The sequence below is a fragment of the Lycorma delicatula genome, chromosome 10, assembly GCF_047948215.1.
Source record: "Lycorma delicatula isolate Av1 chromosome 10, ASM4794821v1, whole genome shotgun sequence".
NCBI lineage: Eukaryota > Metazoa > Arthropoda > Insecta > Hemiptera > Fulgoridae > Lycorma > Lycorma delicatula.
The window spans coordinates 31343039-31361397 of NC_134464.1; the positions used below are offsets into that span (position 1 = coordinate 31343039).

Here is an 18359-nt window from a genome sequence, read left to right on the forward strand (position 1 = left end):
ACGCCAACAAACATACGTACGCACATTTTGTCACGGAAATTTCGATGCCAGTTTTTGATTTTCTGGGGTACTTAGGGGTCAATATTTCAAGATTCTGTGAAAACCGGATTTGCTCAACCATGACCGATCACCATATTTTACCTTTTATATAACTACATAGATGGGAAAAATGTTTGATATATAAGCGAATTAATTTTACTCACGCACCCGCATATGCTGACACACACACACACACACACACACACACACATTACGGTTTGGTTATTACATTCTTTTAATAACAATAATTTCGTAAATGGAATTTAACAAATTATTTTCTATTTAATTTTAGCTCTCCCGGGATTTTCATAATATATTTTATTCGTTAAAATAATGAAAAAAGCTCGTACGTCCTAAAATGCTTCGTTTGCGAGTTACGGCTAATGAAATTCGCTCGGATTTCAGCTACCCCAGTGAAAAGAGGTGTTATTAAAATTTTTAGGACCTTAATTAAGGGACCTTAATTACAGTTAGACTGTGAATATTTCAGGTACAACGTGGGAGCGACCACAAAGCCAACTGAAATGCGCTGGTTATTAAACGTGGAAATATATTATTCTGTAAGTATGAAAACAATCCGAGATAAAAACTATAAAATTAATATTTTTACAGTTAAGTGCAATGATATACTTTAAAGCATTAATAAATAAAAACACGCTACCTTCATAATCTGTTTATATCTGCGATGAACAACTTAGGTTGGTTTTTTCTTTATAATAAATAAAACACAAACGCATTGCGGAGATAACAATTTCAACTTAATTTCATTTTTATCCTTTATTATCCGCATTGTTGTAATAATTATTCTGTTAAAATCTAATCTAATGCAATTTATTCTATTTTAAAAGAAGAAACTACATTTGTTTTATAACTGATGGATAAATAATATGACGTAAGATTATATCAACGATTTTAATCTTATAAAAAGTTAAATTTAACGCTGCAGTTGTCTCTTTTAAAATATAATACAGCTACCATACGATCTTATCCCCTATAAAGTTAGTTAGTTTTTTTTATTCTCATTTTACTTCCTTCTGTTATAACTTAATGGATAAATTCCCACGTTATAACAAGTTTTATACAATTCTCATTACATTCGTATTTTCTGTAACTTACGGTAATACTTATTTTCCCATAAATCAAATAGCCTATTAAAAAAAATCAGCCTCTATGACTGATTAAAAGGTATTTACACTTCGTTAACTGAATGAAGAATACCTGTCAACTAGACAAGACTAAACAGGTACAGTCTTGTTAAGATGCAAAAAGAGTACCACAAATAAACCGAAATTTTGTTTTTCATCAAAGGTTTTATATTTAGATCGTTTGTTTGTAACGGACCTGCCATATTATTGTAATATATTTAAATATTTTAGAGTTATTTCGTTTTTTTTTTTTTGACTCAAATAGATATCTAGCCCACCAGGCTGGTCTTAATGGTTAACCCGTCGTCATAAATCAGTTGTTTAACAGCTGAGTTTCGAATTCGAAGGTTCTGAGGTTTAAATCGTAGTAAACGTTAGTTTTTTTTACACGGATTTGAATACTAGACAGTGGATACCGGTGTGCGTTGGAGATTGGGGTTCATTTAACCAATGTCTCAGGAATGGTCGGCCTGAGCTGTTCAAGACTACACCTCATTTACTGTCATACATACATCCATATCTCATTGGGCTGTTGGGAAGTGTTGCTTATTGTTCCCTAGATGAAAAGATTGCAACGAAAACATTAGGAAAATAAAATAAAAATGGATTACTAGAATCAGATTCCTGGAAAAATGAATAAATATCTTGAATATCTATAATTGTGTTGAAAGAAAAAAAGCCCAATAGGAATTAAATCCATTATATTTAATTTTTTATTATTTTTTTTGTATCTTTCCATAAATGCCGATGTATGTTAATGAAATCAATCTTTATTGTAGCGTGCAAATAATGTCACGCCTGACCGGGACTCGAACTCGGAAATTTCCGGATCAAAGAGAAAAACGCAACCACTCGACTACGTTAACATTAGTAATTTAATTTTAATTTTTATGTAATAAATTTATTAAAATATTTTCAACAAATTTTTAGAATATAATCATATTATAGATTAGTACAGGTTAAATATTGAATTAATTTCACGTAGATTTAGTAAAAGTAAATTAGCTATAAAATAAATATTAATTTAAAATTTATAACCTAATTTATTTAAGAGTGCTGATCATCTAAATTGGTATAATGCCTTGAAAATTCGTTTACAAATGGTGATTTATATGCTTCTGAAGGGCTTGCGATTTAAAAATTATCCTAATCAACTTCAATAATAAATGAATCACCCAATCATCCACGTACAATAGAATTTAAACTATCAAACGGTTTTTGTATATACAGCTACATACACAAATCAAAATGAATATCGGGGTTTTAAAGTTATGTAGTATTTATTAAGTTTTACTTACATTGATAAATTATACATGAAGTGAAAGAGAAAATTAAACATTTTTCTATGAGCACTATTGATCACATGGTACACATCCAGCCGATAAGAGAGTTCACCCCATTTTAGCAAGTCTGGAGTAATTGATGCGACATCTGCTTCAATCCTGTGTTTCAAGTCGGGTAAGTCAGCCGGTAACGATGGCACATATACTTGATCCTTTAAAAACCCCCAAGGAAAAAATCGCACGGGGTCAGATCGGAATCGTGGAGACCACGGCAAACAAGCCCTGTTATCTGGTCCCCGCAACCAATCCAGCAATCGGGGAGAATTTCATTCAACCGATAACGTACAAGGTTAGGCCAGTAAGGAGGCTTATTGCCAAATAAAGCTCTGTGGTTTGTTTTGCAGTTGAAGAGAGCCATAATTGTAGCAAAGCAAGACAGTTCACTCCAAACACACTTCCTTCCGTGAAAAAGAACGGCCCGTAAACTTTCCATCGGAATACAACAAAAAAAAAAAGATCAGTTTTATGGGGTCTCGTTCACAATGAAATATTTCATGAGGATATTCCGAACCCCAGATATGCATATTGAGTGTTTGCTTTTCCAGTAACAAGAAATGTTTATTCATCACTGAATACAACACGATAAAGAAAATCTTTGTCGTCGCAGTGCATCATTTCCTTTGCGAAGCTAGCACGCAAACCATAATCTGTAGGTTTTAGAGGATATAACAGCTGTAAACAGTGTGGACGCAGTTGTAAACGTTTCCTTAAAACTCTCCTCACACACGTCACTGAAATCGCTAATTCGCTATTCCTAGGACTTCGTACAAAAGACTTTTACACGTTCAAAACTGTTTTCGGATAACTCGGTTGTCCTGTACTCTTCCCTTTACTAATACAGCCAGCGGTTTCAAATTGTTTATAATATCTATGGATGTTATTGTCACTCGGGGATTACAACGGAACTTCAAATGAAACGCACGTTGAACGGTTACTACAGATTCACATTTTGCAAACTGCAAAACACAGAATTCTTTCTATTAGGGGTTAGCCATCTTTGCTACTAGTGCTTTCAAGCGGAAGGTAAGGAACGTTTGAGTTTGCGCCACTGATCTCTATATATCTGGATAGATTATCCCATGTATTGAAATCGGTAAAAATTAGTGCCACCAAATGAGTGGCTAGAACTAATTAAAATGAAACGGCGCATGCGCAGAGACGAATTATTTCAGAGGATGAAGTCTTGTACAGTATCAGTTCGACCATTCCTGAGATGTGTGGTTAATTGAAACCCAACCACCAAAAGAACACCGGTATCCACGATCTAGTGTTCAAATCCGTATAAAAATAACTGTCTTTGCTAGGACTTGAACGTTGGAACTCTTTTGGTTATCTGTCAATTTCTTGTTTAGCCTCCGGTAATTACTATTCAGATAATACTTCAGAGGATGAATGAGGAAGATATATATGAGTGACCGGTATCCACGATCTAGTGTTCAAATCCGTATAAAAATAACTGTCTTTGCTAGGACTTGATCGTTGGAACTCTTTTGGTTATCTGTCAATTTCTTGTTTAGCCTCCGGAAATTACTATTCAGATAATACTTCAGAGGATGAATGAGGAAGATATATAAGAGTGTTGTCTTGTACAGTCTCAGTTCGACCATTCCTGAGATGTATATTTAATTGAAACCCAACCACCAAAGAACACCGGTATGCACGATCTATTCAAATCCGTGCAAAAATAACGGACTTTTCTAGGACTTGAACGCTGGAACACTCGACTTCCAAATCAGCTGATTCGGGAAAACGCGTTCATCACTACACCAACCCGGAGAGTTTCTTTTGGTTATCTGACTTGAGTAAATAAAACATCCCTACAATCACGATTATAGTCGCGTAAGGATACAATGGTTTTATTTAATTCTCAGCCACTCATTCTGCGGCGCTGAAGTATACATCAATATTGAACGCTTAATTGTATTTTACACTATAAGGATCCTCTATCCGGTTTTATAGAGATCAATGACTTGCACACAGAAACACACACAAAAACTGTTTTGCGAGTTGTTCTTTCATTTCACGTACAATTATTCAGTGTACTTGAAAATTTGAGATAAACAAACAAGTTAATTTTACTGTGTAGGTTAAAAAACGGTTATAAAAAATAATTTTACAACTGCGTTATTCCAAGTATAAAAATTACTAGTGTAAAATTACTAAAAATTATTATATACTTTATAGTAAAAATAATTTTATAGTGAATTCGAAGTGGGAATTATTTTTTACTCGTAACTCTTGTTGCTCCATATTTACGCGTGCGCGCGCGCGCGCGCACACACACACACACACACACACACACACACATATATATATATATATATACATAGAAAACATATGCATACACCGTTTGGTTATTTTCTTTTTTAATATAATTTTATGGTATATTTAAACATAAAAGCGCTTACAATACACTTCAGAATTATATGACTGGTAATAATTCTAACACGTATATGATTCTCTTTTATTTTATTTCACAACTAGCTCGGGAAGTATATACTCTAGTAAACTCCTTTTCCGAATATAATGTTTCCACACATACATATATATATATATATATATATATATACACACACACACACATGTATATAAAATTCCAGTATACTTTTTATATGATAGTACAGTGTACTCGTTGGTTTATTTATATTGGTTCGTCTTCTACTTGGTTGTCGGGTCGGTGAGAAGGTTTTTAAGTTGTTTAAAATGAGGTGTTGTTATTGTAATACCGCTATAAGATTATATAGCAGGTTTTTATAGGATATATATATAGTAAAGGAAACGGATAGTTTGCCGTCCTATGTTATGTTATGTGTTGTGTAGGCCTCAATTAGATTGAAAAACTACCTTAGCTGAGCTGTGGTTAGGTTTTTGAATAGCTATCACCTCCCTCACACCCTCATCAACAATCACATACTCAAACATACACAGACACACAAAAAACCTCTCTTTTTCTCTTTATATCTTTGACGGCTATACTTAAACTGTATATCTATCTGGATGATTACAATAAAAATACCACAACGATGGTAAAAAAAAAAAAAAAATAGAATAAATTATATCGGATAGTGTTATGATTACACGGCCTATCCAATATACTCTCCGCATATACATATGCGTTTTTATGTTTCCGTAATTGTTTTCTAACCTATTCAACTATTTATTCTTTCACAACGTGGTTATGTTTTAAGATAATTGTTACTTTTTATCATAAGATGTACAAACCTGAGATGACTTGATTATTTGTTTATATCTGTAAATTTTATGCAGGAAGTTATCTAATTTAATGAAAAATGGTAAAACCCCCAAAAAATAATTGTTTCTATATTACTACCCTCATTTTCTTCTTTATTATTTTCTTAAACAGTTTATTTGATCATGTTTTTTTTTATATAAAGCTTATTTTTATACAATCCTCATAATTTTAAAGTCTCTGAAAAGGTGCGTGAGAAAATGGTCTAAACTTTTGTTTTTAAATCTATTACAATTTGGCGATTGTTTAAATCTCAATTAATGTTATTTCATGGCTAAATATAAAATAAAACTTTTTTTTTAAATATTAAAAAAAAACCGGGAAAAAAGGAAGGAATTGTTATATTAAATGCTACTTATTTACTTTTTTTTTCTTTTGTTTGCTGTATTATTTTTGTTTTTATTTACACACGTACATTTTATTTTTTGTTGTATATTCGCTGTTATTATTCTGATTGTGGTTTGAAAAGAAGAACCGGTGTTGTTAACACGTCCACGTCGCTTAGTGGAAAAAAAAAGATTTCAAATATAAAACGTCTGTCCATATCAAATGAACGTGTTCCAATTACATGTACTTAAATTCTACTACTGTTTAGTCTTGTTTAAAATTTACTTCACGATAGGAAAAATCTACTTCAAGCTACCGAGTACATTTATTCTTGAGTTTAAAATTTTGAGGACTAAGATTAAACATTAATGTTACCGATGTAGACTATTTTAAAATTCAGTTCAACGCTTAACTTTTAAATTTTACACAGTTCCTTACTTGATATATGTACATAACTAAACAGAGTTTTATTTGGTTCGACAATTGTTTTAAATTTTTTTTTATTTACATTTGTTTATTGTATATATAAATTGAAAGTGTTTAACATGTGTTTAGAAGTGAACTGTTTTTTAAATCCTGTCGATTCGTATATCATGTAACACAATACTTATAGCTACATAAATTTCATTTTATTTATTTTTACATTCCCCATCCAGACGAATGGATCAATAATACAACAGTTAAATAAGTATATTGGACTTCATAACACCCGTTTATCATAATTTTTAATCTATTTCCAAACGGATTAAGACATTTTTGAGTGATTTTCAGTAAAAAAAGAAAAAAAAAGGGTACTAATGTTCTTTTAATATTTAATAAAAAAGATTTTCAGATCCTGAGCACCTTCCAATAAAGGTTTAAATTCTATATACGAAATTACAATAAAAATGTATCCATATACATTTCTAAATAATTTTGTAGTTATAAGAAAAGACAAAAATGTCGTAATTAATTACACGTGTAAGGGCTTTACCCTGCCAAAAGGTGTTTAAGTAAAGTAATATTCGTCAAAATTAGAAAGCTCAGTTGACGCGCAGGGTGGGGATGGATTACTTTTTAAAAGCTTTTATTTAACTCGCTTTAGGAATAATCAAATCTTGCAACTGCTATATCTTTTGATCTATCGTATGAAAATGATTAAAGTTTGGTACATGTATGTAACTTAGATATGTAAAAATAAATATTTTTACTTAAAAAAATACAAAAATATATTTGATTAGATATAAAAAATTATTTTTTAAAAAAGCTTTTAACTAATATTAATATTAACATTAATAAAAAAAGGAAACAAATTAGAAAAACCCTCTAAAAAGTAAAAAATAAGAATTAAATCAAATTGAGAATTTTAAACAAAAAAATATAATATATTAAAAAATATAAAAATGCATTGAAAAGTAAAAAATAAATTATATAAATATCTAATAAATAACCAATAAATAAAAAATAAATAAATTTAATAATTATTAAATTTTAAAATTAAAAGTAATGAAAATATTTAGTTAAATAAAAGCGTAGCGCAGTTTTTATAATTTATTTAAAACAACACAACATTTATTTTTACAGCAATTAATCTTCATTTTCATTTTCAATAACGACGCGAGGAGGGGGAAAGGTCCGCTGGAACCTCTCCAGTTGAGACTGACTGGATCCGGGTTCGAAATCCGGTCAGGCATGGGATTTTTCTCACGCTACAAATTTTTTTTTATCTAGTATCTGTAAGAGGGCGTAAGCCTGTTGTCACCACGTAAATAAATAAATTTTTAAAATTGAAGGCCGCCATTTTGAAATTTTAGATATATTAATTAAAATAATTATTTTATAAAGAATGAATTCCTTAGTATAAATAGTAATAAAAATAGAGAAGTGGATAATTTCAAATATCTCGGAAAATGAATCGGTTGGAATTTTTTAGATATAAAAGCCTTAACAGTTAGAGCTAATAAAATGCAATTAGCTTTTCAGCTATCGAAAGTACGACAAAGTTCGTTGAGTTCCTTTATCATGGAACTCAAAATTTTGACACTATAAAACTGTAATAAAGTCGGAAGCACCGAAAAACCCTGTGCAACAAAGGTCTGCTAGAAAATCTAGAAAAATAGAAATTAAAATTATAAGAAAAACTTAGGTCCTAATTTCAAAATAAACGGTATTCCAAATAACAGATTTTATACGAAAATTGAAAAACTGTCAGACACGATAATATTTAAAAGCAGAGTAATAATTAAATAAATTTCTGTTAAATCTTTGGTTGAAATTTGTAAACGTATTTCTATAGTATTAATACCAACACACATACATATTTTATACGACCTTGAAACTGCTAAAGAATGTATCGTCTAGTCTAGCACAAGACTTAAAATTGTGCTGCAGTTTTTAAAAAAAATATTCATCATTATATCATTACGTGAAATTACGTAATGTGCGCCACAAGCTGTGTTTTTTGTTTTTTAAAGAAATAAATTTGCTACTATTGGCCTGTCTTGTTTTATTTCATATTACTTATTTATTTCCATTTTTGTCTAAACGTGTATATATTTCCATCTCTTTTCATAAATGTTGCATGATACTGGTGCAGGTGGCATTTTTTGTACCGTTTTTTTAGATGTAATTCGAAGAACTCAAATGGTTAAACGGAAATGAAAATGTTATCATGCGTAATTAAACAGCAGCTGAAAAAATTTAAAAATAATTTTAAAAAACAAACCGAAATTAAGTGAATTGTTAGTAGAGCTGCAGGAGTTAGTCATAGGTATTTGGTATTGTTAACTGGCGTTCTTGCATTCCTTCACGCACATTTTAACAGGCTAACCGGATCAAAGTCTTTCATATAGTCTATATATGTAGTTATAAACAAATAACGTTCATTTCATTCTCGTTCCCTTCCCCTCTCAACAAACAGAATGATCAATTTTTTACTGTATCACAACCATTTCTACTCGCATTCCGTTTTATATTTTTACTTGTTACATTCCTGATTATGAACGCGTAATAATTGAATGACGGGAATAAAACGAAATAACTTCACTCGAATAATGGCCAGGCGTTAAATTACTTCATATAAATCAGTTCTTCATAATTCACTTCTTCATAATTTTTGAATAAAAAGTCTTGCTTAAGGAAATTCAGGAACAGTGAAGTATTTACTCGGGTTCAATGGTACTTCGTTTCGGCTATTTCCCGCATTACCTGGTATTTACTAGCTAGGTATGTTTCGATCGTGTATTCTCGTCATATCAGCTGCAGTTTCTCTCTAGCACAATTCGCGTTATCATCGAGCGAAAAAGAGTTCGGTAAATTAAATAAGAATGACAGGGATTCGTTAACAAAGAATTTATGTGAAACATCCGGTTATTTTACGTAAGTAAAAAATATCTGGTGTTTTAAACACGAAAAAGCACACTCAGGAAAAAAATTAGTAATTATTACTGTCATTTATTTGGAAAGATAGCGCTTAGGCGGTAAAAACTGCCTCTTCCCAATTTTAATTTGTCCAAAATTTCATTCCATTAATGGCCGTTATACAGGTTTCCCACGAAGAAAGAGAGATAATTTCAGGAGATATTCTACTGGTTAAAATAATGAAAACAGGTTTATATTTATCTATTTAGCGTATGGCACCAAAACACAACACCAATTACATCTCGATTCCCCCCCGAGGGGAGAAGATCCCATCTCGTAGCGTGTCCGGTCGCTACACCACCCCCTCCGTTCCTAGCCAATAGTGGCTTTAACGGAGGACATCTTCTCGCCCTCAAACTGATTGTGCCACACAGCTTTCAGTCCAGGCCCCGCAGAGATGCCACCGATGCAGATGCCCCGAGGGACATCTACATCGGTAAAAATTCACCCCGAGATAGATTTACATGTTTATGCCTTCAGCATGAAGACAACGGACACCTGCAGCTACCACGTCGCCCTCAGGAACTGAGCTAGAAACCTAACCGCGGAACAAAGACCCCGCGCCTAGATCCAACTATTAAAGAGCCACTTTCTGAATGTCTCAGATCCGTACTAACAACCTCAACAAGAAACTTTCCCACTAAAGTTTTGTACATCGAAATTTAGACCTAGTTCTCTTAAGAACCCCGCTTAATACTCAAAATGAGTTTCTATCTGACTCCGTTCCGGTCTGCCCGGGAGAGGAGAATTAACGCCTACTCCCGCACAGCGCCATCTCGGAGTCCCGCGTGACATTCACCATCTTTCGCAGACCGCCGCCAAGACACCCCTGCATACCACCAAAGCAGTACCCAGAGAAGCCCCGCCAACAGTGTCATTAGCTCATTAGTGCCCCCATCGGAGCGCGACCGCACCCACCGGGCAACGACACCAATTACAGTCAAAATTACAAAGATTTAACAAACTAATATATGCTACTGATTCTAGACTCGCCATCAGGAAATCTTCACGATTCCCTTCATAACCATCCTAGGGCAAACTTCTGCGATATGTCTGACATGTGGTGAAAATCAAACTATTTTCACCACATTCACAAAGAGGCGTCGGTGTTTTACCCCATTTATACAGGAAATAGGCGCACCTACTATGCTGAGTTCGTATTCTGTTTAGCGTTGACCATGTCTTACGTGGCAAGTCAAAACCCGGCGGCCTTTGACTAATACATGGTATTTGGTTATATAAACATAATTCTGGAAACGTTTCGTTTTCATGTTACGGCTAACGAAAGAGTTTGCCCGGATTTCACCTATTCTAATAAAAAGAAGCCCTACCGTAATTTTTGGGACCCAAATCAAAGAGTAAAGTTGAATTTTTATGTAATATGAGCTCGGAAATAACAGAAATGTAACTCCTGTAGTTTTTTAGATATCCAACGTGTAAGACACAAAATTCAGAATCGAAAGGCAAGTTTTTTTTTTTAGGTTTGTAGAACAATAGCTTTGTTAAATGACAAATAAATGCAAAAGATTTAGTAATAAATCTTGTGGAGAAGTTAATTCTGAGAAAAATAACGTAAATATAGCCAATAAAAAGTAAATAAAAACTTTTAAAAACCTTTTTTTTTATTGAAGCAAAACAGACAAAAAATAGAAAATCGTATTATTCTTTCTGCCTAATAAACATTCGTTTTAAACTTTTTCAGTGTATCAGCATTTACGAACGTAAGAGTCTTTCCAAAGTGTTCGTTTTCTGTTAAACGCCAAATAAATCGTCGTGTTAATGATGAACATCAAGTGATTTTTTTTTTAAATCGATTTTTGTAAAAATCCATACACCAAAAATTTTGGCAGATGTCTACACATTCCAATTATAGATATGCTTGTGCTATAGCAATATACCAACAACCAGAAAAGTAAAAAATAGGAAAAATTACACGAAATTATTATTTTAAATATTTTTCCGTTTATTTAATTCAATGATTCTAACTAAATCACGCGCGCGCATATCGTATTTAATTTTCGCGGATGTGCGTTATTAGCATCACCGGTCGGCACTAATGAAACTACACAACTTACATAGGAAAAATTTCGCTTCTACGGTCGGCAGACCGGACTTTCGCCTTTATTATTTAATAATGCACTAGAATTTCTGATGTGCAAATGGTTTAAAATTAATCCAAAAAATATTCACATAGGATACAAAAGAGATAACTTAAATTTAAATTGTCTAGGATTTGCCGACGACTTAGCTTTATTAGCTAATAGTATCGCAGAAGCCAGAATACAAATAACAAGTATAGAAGAACTTGCGAATAAAATTGGGGTTAGGATTTCTTACGAAAAGACTAAAATGATGGCTATGATCCTTTAGTTAATTCTGTGAATATTAAGGGAAACAAAGTAGAACTTGTAGAAAAATTTAAATATCTTGGAGAGATCATTACTTATAATTGTAACGAAAAACAAAATTTGACCGAAAGATTTAATAAATTATTTAAAGTGCTACAAGTAACCAAAAATACTTATAACAAAAAATCTCTCTCGATTAACACTAAAATTAGACATTACAAAACTGTGGTTAAACCCGTAATTACTTACGCGAGCGAGACTTTATTTAGATTAAATCAGAAAAATAGGACTGAACCTTTGCTTAAAGTTGAACGCAGGATTCTTAGAACCTGCATAAACAAAAAATATAAACACGAAAATCAGTACAGATTATTGCCTAATAAATTTCTGTACGAAAACCTGGAATCCTTAATTGATAAAGAAGCGAAGAATTGAAAAAGAAGCGAATTTCTTTCTGCGCACACTTGTTAAGATTACCACAGGATAGGATTGCTAAGAGAATTATCGATCGAATTTGGTCTTTAAAAAATCCGCCATTATGGATAAAAAAAAATTAAAGAAGACATGCAAGAATTAAATTTGACTTACGAAGATTTACTTAATAAAACCGAAAAATTAAAATTTGTTATTAAAGATCCGAATACCAACTTTAAAGTAAGAACTTTTAATTATACAAAAATGGTTTACTCAGAAGAGGATCGTAAAGCGAGTTCATTAATAAATATTGGGAGAAAGAAAAAGCTAAGAACTTAAACGCCAAAAGATCGGCAAAAAAGACTTGAATTATTCTGACTAAAGAGGTCTTTTGCGGCCTTAAAAGTAAAGAAAAAAAAGTATATGTGTGTGTACGCGCGTACGTATACAAAAGTTAATAAAATTTATGTGTGGGGTTTCATTCATACTGCATTGCTTATAATTGAAATTATGTTTTACGAAATTAATTACAAGTCTAAAATAAAAATATTTGGTTCAACAAACAAGAGACAGTCGACAGGGCAAGGTTTTCTTCTCACGGAGTTTTGAGAAACCGTACCGTAGTTAAATTAACTGCAAGAAGTCAGTCTCGAGAAATAAAAAGATTTGTAACTAAAACGTAATTCTGCGTTAACACGAATGTAGTCTGAAATTTCTTGTAATTTTGTTATTACTACTTCTTTTCTTTTCTTCATCTTTTTACCCGACTGCTCGTGATTTTTTTTCCACTCTTCGATTTTACTGTTCACCTATTTCATCCCAGCCAATGGCAACGTTAATAACTCTTTGTCATTGTTTTTATTATTTTCTGCCTCTATTTTGCTTCTCACCAGTTCTATCTCCTGGAAGAATCAATATAAATACGTATATTTTTAAATTTAAAAAAAATCTGTTCATTTATTATAGTACCCAAGACGCTTCTGACCATCTACAGGTATATTTACGCACACTTTTACCAAAACTAGAAAATAATATTTGATACTAATAAAAGTTAAATTTTTGTATTTATAAAATTTTCACTTATTTTGTAACGTAATTTCAAAAAGATTTCTTAATATTTTGATTTTACTCGAATAAAAACATTTTTTTCAGTATATTTTTACACGTTTTATTTATTTATTTTAAATAGATGAAAAATTCTTTATTTTTTCCCCGTTAATGCTTGTTTTTTTCCGATTTATTTTCTTTTAATTACAAGGTGTCCTATAAGTTTCCATACGTAGGAAAAATAAACAATTTTTTTATGCACAACTCAAACTGGAGTTAAGCAAAGTTACGGAGACGCTAAGTTATCAATAACTTAGCATAACTAGTTATGCTTGTAATGGTGTTGGTCATAAATCATTTCAACGCGTTCGTTGAAATGATTTATGTTTAAGTATCTTCATAAAAAAATATTTATTTTTCCTATGACGGAAACTCATGGGACACTCTGTATAGTCACATCTTGGTTGATTTGATTGTCCTGTTTTTTTGTTAACTGGAAGACTGCATTACTGTTGTGAACTAATTTCTTGTTTTGTTTATCTACCGACATTGGGTTATTTTTATCTTAGTACACCGTTTATTACTTAGGTTAAAGTAAATGTGGTTATATATACTTACATATAAGTGAATTTTTTTTTATTCTTTGTATAAGAGTTTATGATAATACAAAAGATATTATTTGTTTAAGTATTATAATTAGAAATACAAATGACAATTGTTATACGAAAATCTTATAGATTTTTCTTATAAATTATACCACAATTTACACTATAAATAACCATACACATCTATGTGGCTTACGGCGCATTATTAAAGCACTTTATTGTAATGAAACATGGAACACAGAAAGACAAACAACATAGTTCTTTGAAATGTGTGGTTAAAAGTACGTTGAAAATCAAGTGGCTCCATAAAATTCGAAAATGAAGGATGTTAAAACGAATTCGAAAAATTTTTGGCAGATATTAAAAAATGATGAACCAGATACAAAAGCCATATATTACAATCAAATTTACTAAATTTTGGAACAGAGATACGAGGTTTGTTCAAAAAATAACCAAACTTATTTTTTAATCTTTATTATTCATTTTACAGATTATTGGTCCTTGACCCCTCCCCTACTCAACACTTTTCCCAGCAGTATTTCCACTTCCCGAAGCAGTCCTGGATAGCTTCGTTTAAAATGGTCCGTAAGGTCCATGACGAATTTGCTTTAATGTCATCAGTAGTCTCAAAACGGCCAGTCAACTTACAGGTGGCTTGATCAAATTTATAATCTCGGATGTTCCCGACAATTTTTTTTTTATAACATGGTTTAACCTAAATTTAGTGCATAATATTCATTCCTTTTATATTGTACATAATTTTATGTATTTAAACCTTTTTCTAATTATTCATAAATTATAAATATTTCTTAAGTAACAAAACAAAAAAAAAACTTTATTTCATGAAAATTTAAATAAAAGTTTTCTTACCTGGTTCAGAACGTAAAATGCACCAATTCTCCTCTATTTATAACAACCATCTGTAACAAAAAAGAAAAAAAATTAATACATACATAAGTAATTATATAAAACTTTCTGCATCCTCGTTTAGCATGTCTAGCAAAAATAAAATAAATTTCCCAGTCTGGACTATAAAAATTATCACTGCCATTTTGAAGCCGCATTAAATCAAAACGAGAAACGTCTTGGTGAGTTGGAAAAATTAAATTACATCGTATCACGCTCATTCGTTTTGTCAAGTTTGTAATTTTGTTAAACCATGTCTGGAAGATGTTTTTGTTAGCCAAAGTTTTCTAAATGACATTTACATTAAACACTTCAACAATACAGTGTCTAATATAAAATTATTGTATAATCAACAGGCTAAACTACTATATTTTAGCTGTCTCTACTATTAATCAATGAACATCTTGACATTATAATCGTCACGCGATGACGATTAGTGCAACCTACCGGGTTGGTCTACCAACCCGGAAGGAAGGGAAGAGCTTGGTGGCAAATTTGTTTTAAATGGCAATATAAGCACATACGCTTGTACTGAGCTTTACACAAAGTGGGATCATGTTTCCAAAATTTTGAAAAAATTGACCCCAAAGAAATTATCTACCCCACCTCTTTAACATACTGATCCATATACTTTTGCCAACAAACTGACCCATATATACGAGTCTGTGCAAAATTTCATCAAGTTAGTAAGCTTTAAACACGCCAACACACGTACATTACCCTCTTTTTTTTTCTTTTTTTGGGGGATTATAAAACGCCGAGAAATGCACATAAGACTCATACCCCATTTTTGATTGACTACTACACTTGCTTTCTAGCAACATACCTCTAGAGTTATGATGCTAGAAAAGTAAAAAGGAATGATTGTAAAACCTTTATTTTTTTCTTCACTATTTAAAAGAAAATGTTCAGCAATTAAATAAAATTGCATAGCCTAAACATTTTAAAATCTATTACAAAAAAACAACAAAAACAAAAACAACTGAAAAAACACTATTGCCAAAAAGAAACTTAAAGAAAAAAATAAGAGTTCGCAACTTGGCGGTAGAAATCGGAAACTCTGGGCACGGTATTTGAAATTCGCATTTGATTTTCAAATGATCGCATTCTGAGCACGTTAGGCGTGCAGATGACAAACATTGCTCTTTAATACAGAATAATTAAAAAGCGTGCGGGTCACAATTTTTTATATAGTATTTATACATAGAATAATTTTTTTAGATTTATTTAAACATTCATATAAAGCCTATGACACTTCCGGTTCTTTAAGGATTCCAACGCGTATCTTTCAAAGACCTCCGGTCTTTCATCTGGAGATCCCGGGTTCGAATCCCGGTCAGGCATGGCATTTTCTCACACGTTACAAATCATTCATCTCATCCTCTGAAGCATGTCTAACGTTGGACCCGGTTAGAGGTTAAAGAAAAAAAAAATTCCAACGCGTGTAAAAAAATAAGGGTTATTATAAAAAATCTTTTATATTATATATCTATATAAATAAAAATGTAAATCTTCGTTTGTTCAAAGTCTTAAATCTTTGAAAGTTCTTCACCGATTGCTTTGAAATTTTTATAACGTTGCATTCGAATACCGCGCGTATTCGAATGTGTTTTTATATAACTACTATTTATATACCTAAGATGTTACAACTGTGACAGGTAAAAACATGCTTTTTTTGAAAAACAGCGCTATTTGTTGGACGTAAAAGCAACACACGCTATACTAAATATTTTACGAGTTCATTTCAATGTTTCCGATATGTGTGTCCGCTACAGATTAAAAAACTAATCGTCCGATTTACGCGCGGCGAAAAAATCGAAAGAGGTAAAAGGGAAGAAGGTAAACAGGAAAAAAAGGGTATAAAGAAAAAAAAACGGCGAAAAGGAAATGGAAAGGGGAAAAGGGTAACGGAGGAAGGAAGGGGGAAATGGGAAAAGGAAAAGGGAAGTGGAGAAAAAGGGAAATGGTAAAATGAAAAAGGGAGAAGGAAATGGGGAAAAGAAGAAAGGAAAGGGAAAACGGGGAGAAAGGGTAAAAGGGAAAGATTAAATTTTGTGAAGTTCTGTATATTCATTTTGTTAATGTTTTATCACTTTCAATTGTGTTCCTTTAATCTATATATATATATATATATATATATATATATATATATATATATTATACACTCAAATCTAACAATAGCGAAGCATTGCCAGGTCTGCTAGTATATATATATAAAAATGGATGTATGTTTGTTTGTTTGTTTGTTTGTTTATTCCGTATGCGTTCCTATACCATTCATCCGACTGCCATGAAACTTTGGTGAGTTGTTGTGCGCACGCCCGCAAAGGTTTCTGAATTAGTTTGAACCCGCTAGATGGCGCCGGGGTCAAGATATTTCGAAAAATTGTATTTATGGTCCGATTTGTTTCATATTCAGAATATAAATTAATTACGTGAAAAGATATTTTTTATAAAAAAATGGAACTAGGTGGCACTGGGATCGACATATTTAACCCATCGGGTTGGTCTAGTGGTCAATGCGCCTTCCCAAATAAGCTGATTTGGAAGTCGAGAGTTCCAGCGTTCAAGTCCTAGTAAAGCCAGTTATTTTTACACGGATTTGAATACTAGGTCGTGGATACCGGTGTTCTTTGGTGGTTGGCTTTCAATTAACCACACATCTCAGGAATGGTCGAACTGAGAATGTACAAGACTATACTTCATTTACACTCATACATATCATCCTCATTTATCCTCTGAAGTATTATCTGAACGGTAGTTACCGGAAGCTAAACAGAAAAAAGAAAAAAGGGATCGACATATTTAGAAAATATGTTACTTACATGGAAAGAAATACCTCTGCGTAAAAAAGACCCGCTAGATGGCGCTGGAGTTGAGATATTTGGAAAAATTGCACATTTTTGGTCCGATTCGGTTCATAATCAGAATATATATTAGTTACCCGAAAATAAATATTTTTGCGAAAAAAGGACCCGCTATGTGGCGCCGGGATTGAGATATTTAGAGAAATTGTATTCAATGTATATTGGCTTGCATTCAGAATATAAATATTAGTTACGTGAAAAAAACGATATATATTTTTTTTTTGAAAAAAAAAGCTTTCCAGATATTTACGAAACAAATATACAGACTTTCTTCTTCTATATAAATTGAAATGTTCGTATGTGTGTCCGCTATAGGCTAAAATACTACTTGACCGATTTATGGGAAAAAATGAAAAAGGTAAAAAGTAAAAGGTTAAATTTTGCGAAGTTCCGTCATGTTTTTTTAATGTTTTGTCAAACTTTCAATTGTGTTCATTTAATCTATATATATATATCCCAATCCAGCAATAGCGAAGCATTGCCTTGTCTACCAGTAAATAAATATTTCTGGCAACGACCTTTACACTCATCAGCAAAATTACAAACATATTGCCTCCGGTAGTAACAGATTAGATAATTATAGAAAAAGCATTCCACCTATCGTCTCGTAATATCCCAAAACATAGTTAATATAATATCAAAAACAATGTCACATACTTTTGAGAATAA

General features: G+C 31.9%; 1 protein-coding gene across 2 annotated transcripts in view; it reads right to left on the reverse strand.

Annotated features, from left to right (window-relative positions):
• Window positions 1–18359, reverse strand: part of LOC142331205 (interference hedgehog-like) — a 354772-nt gene that overhangs the window by 193236 nt on the left and 143177 nt on the right. For both annotated transcript variants that reach the window (XM_075376940.1, XM_075376941.1), the window contains exon 3: window positions 14788–14837. The gene's annotated coding sequence lies outside the window, so the exon portion shown is untranslated. The remainder of the gene's footprint in view (window positions 1–14787; window positions 14838–18359) is intronic.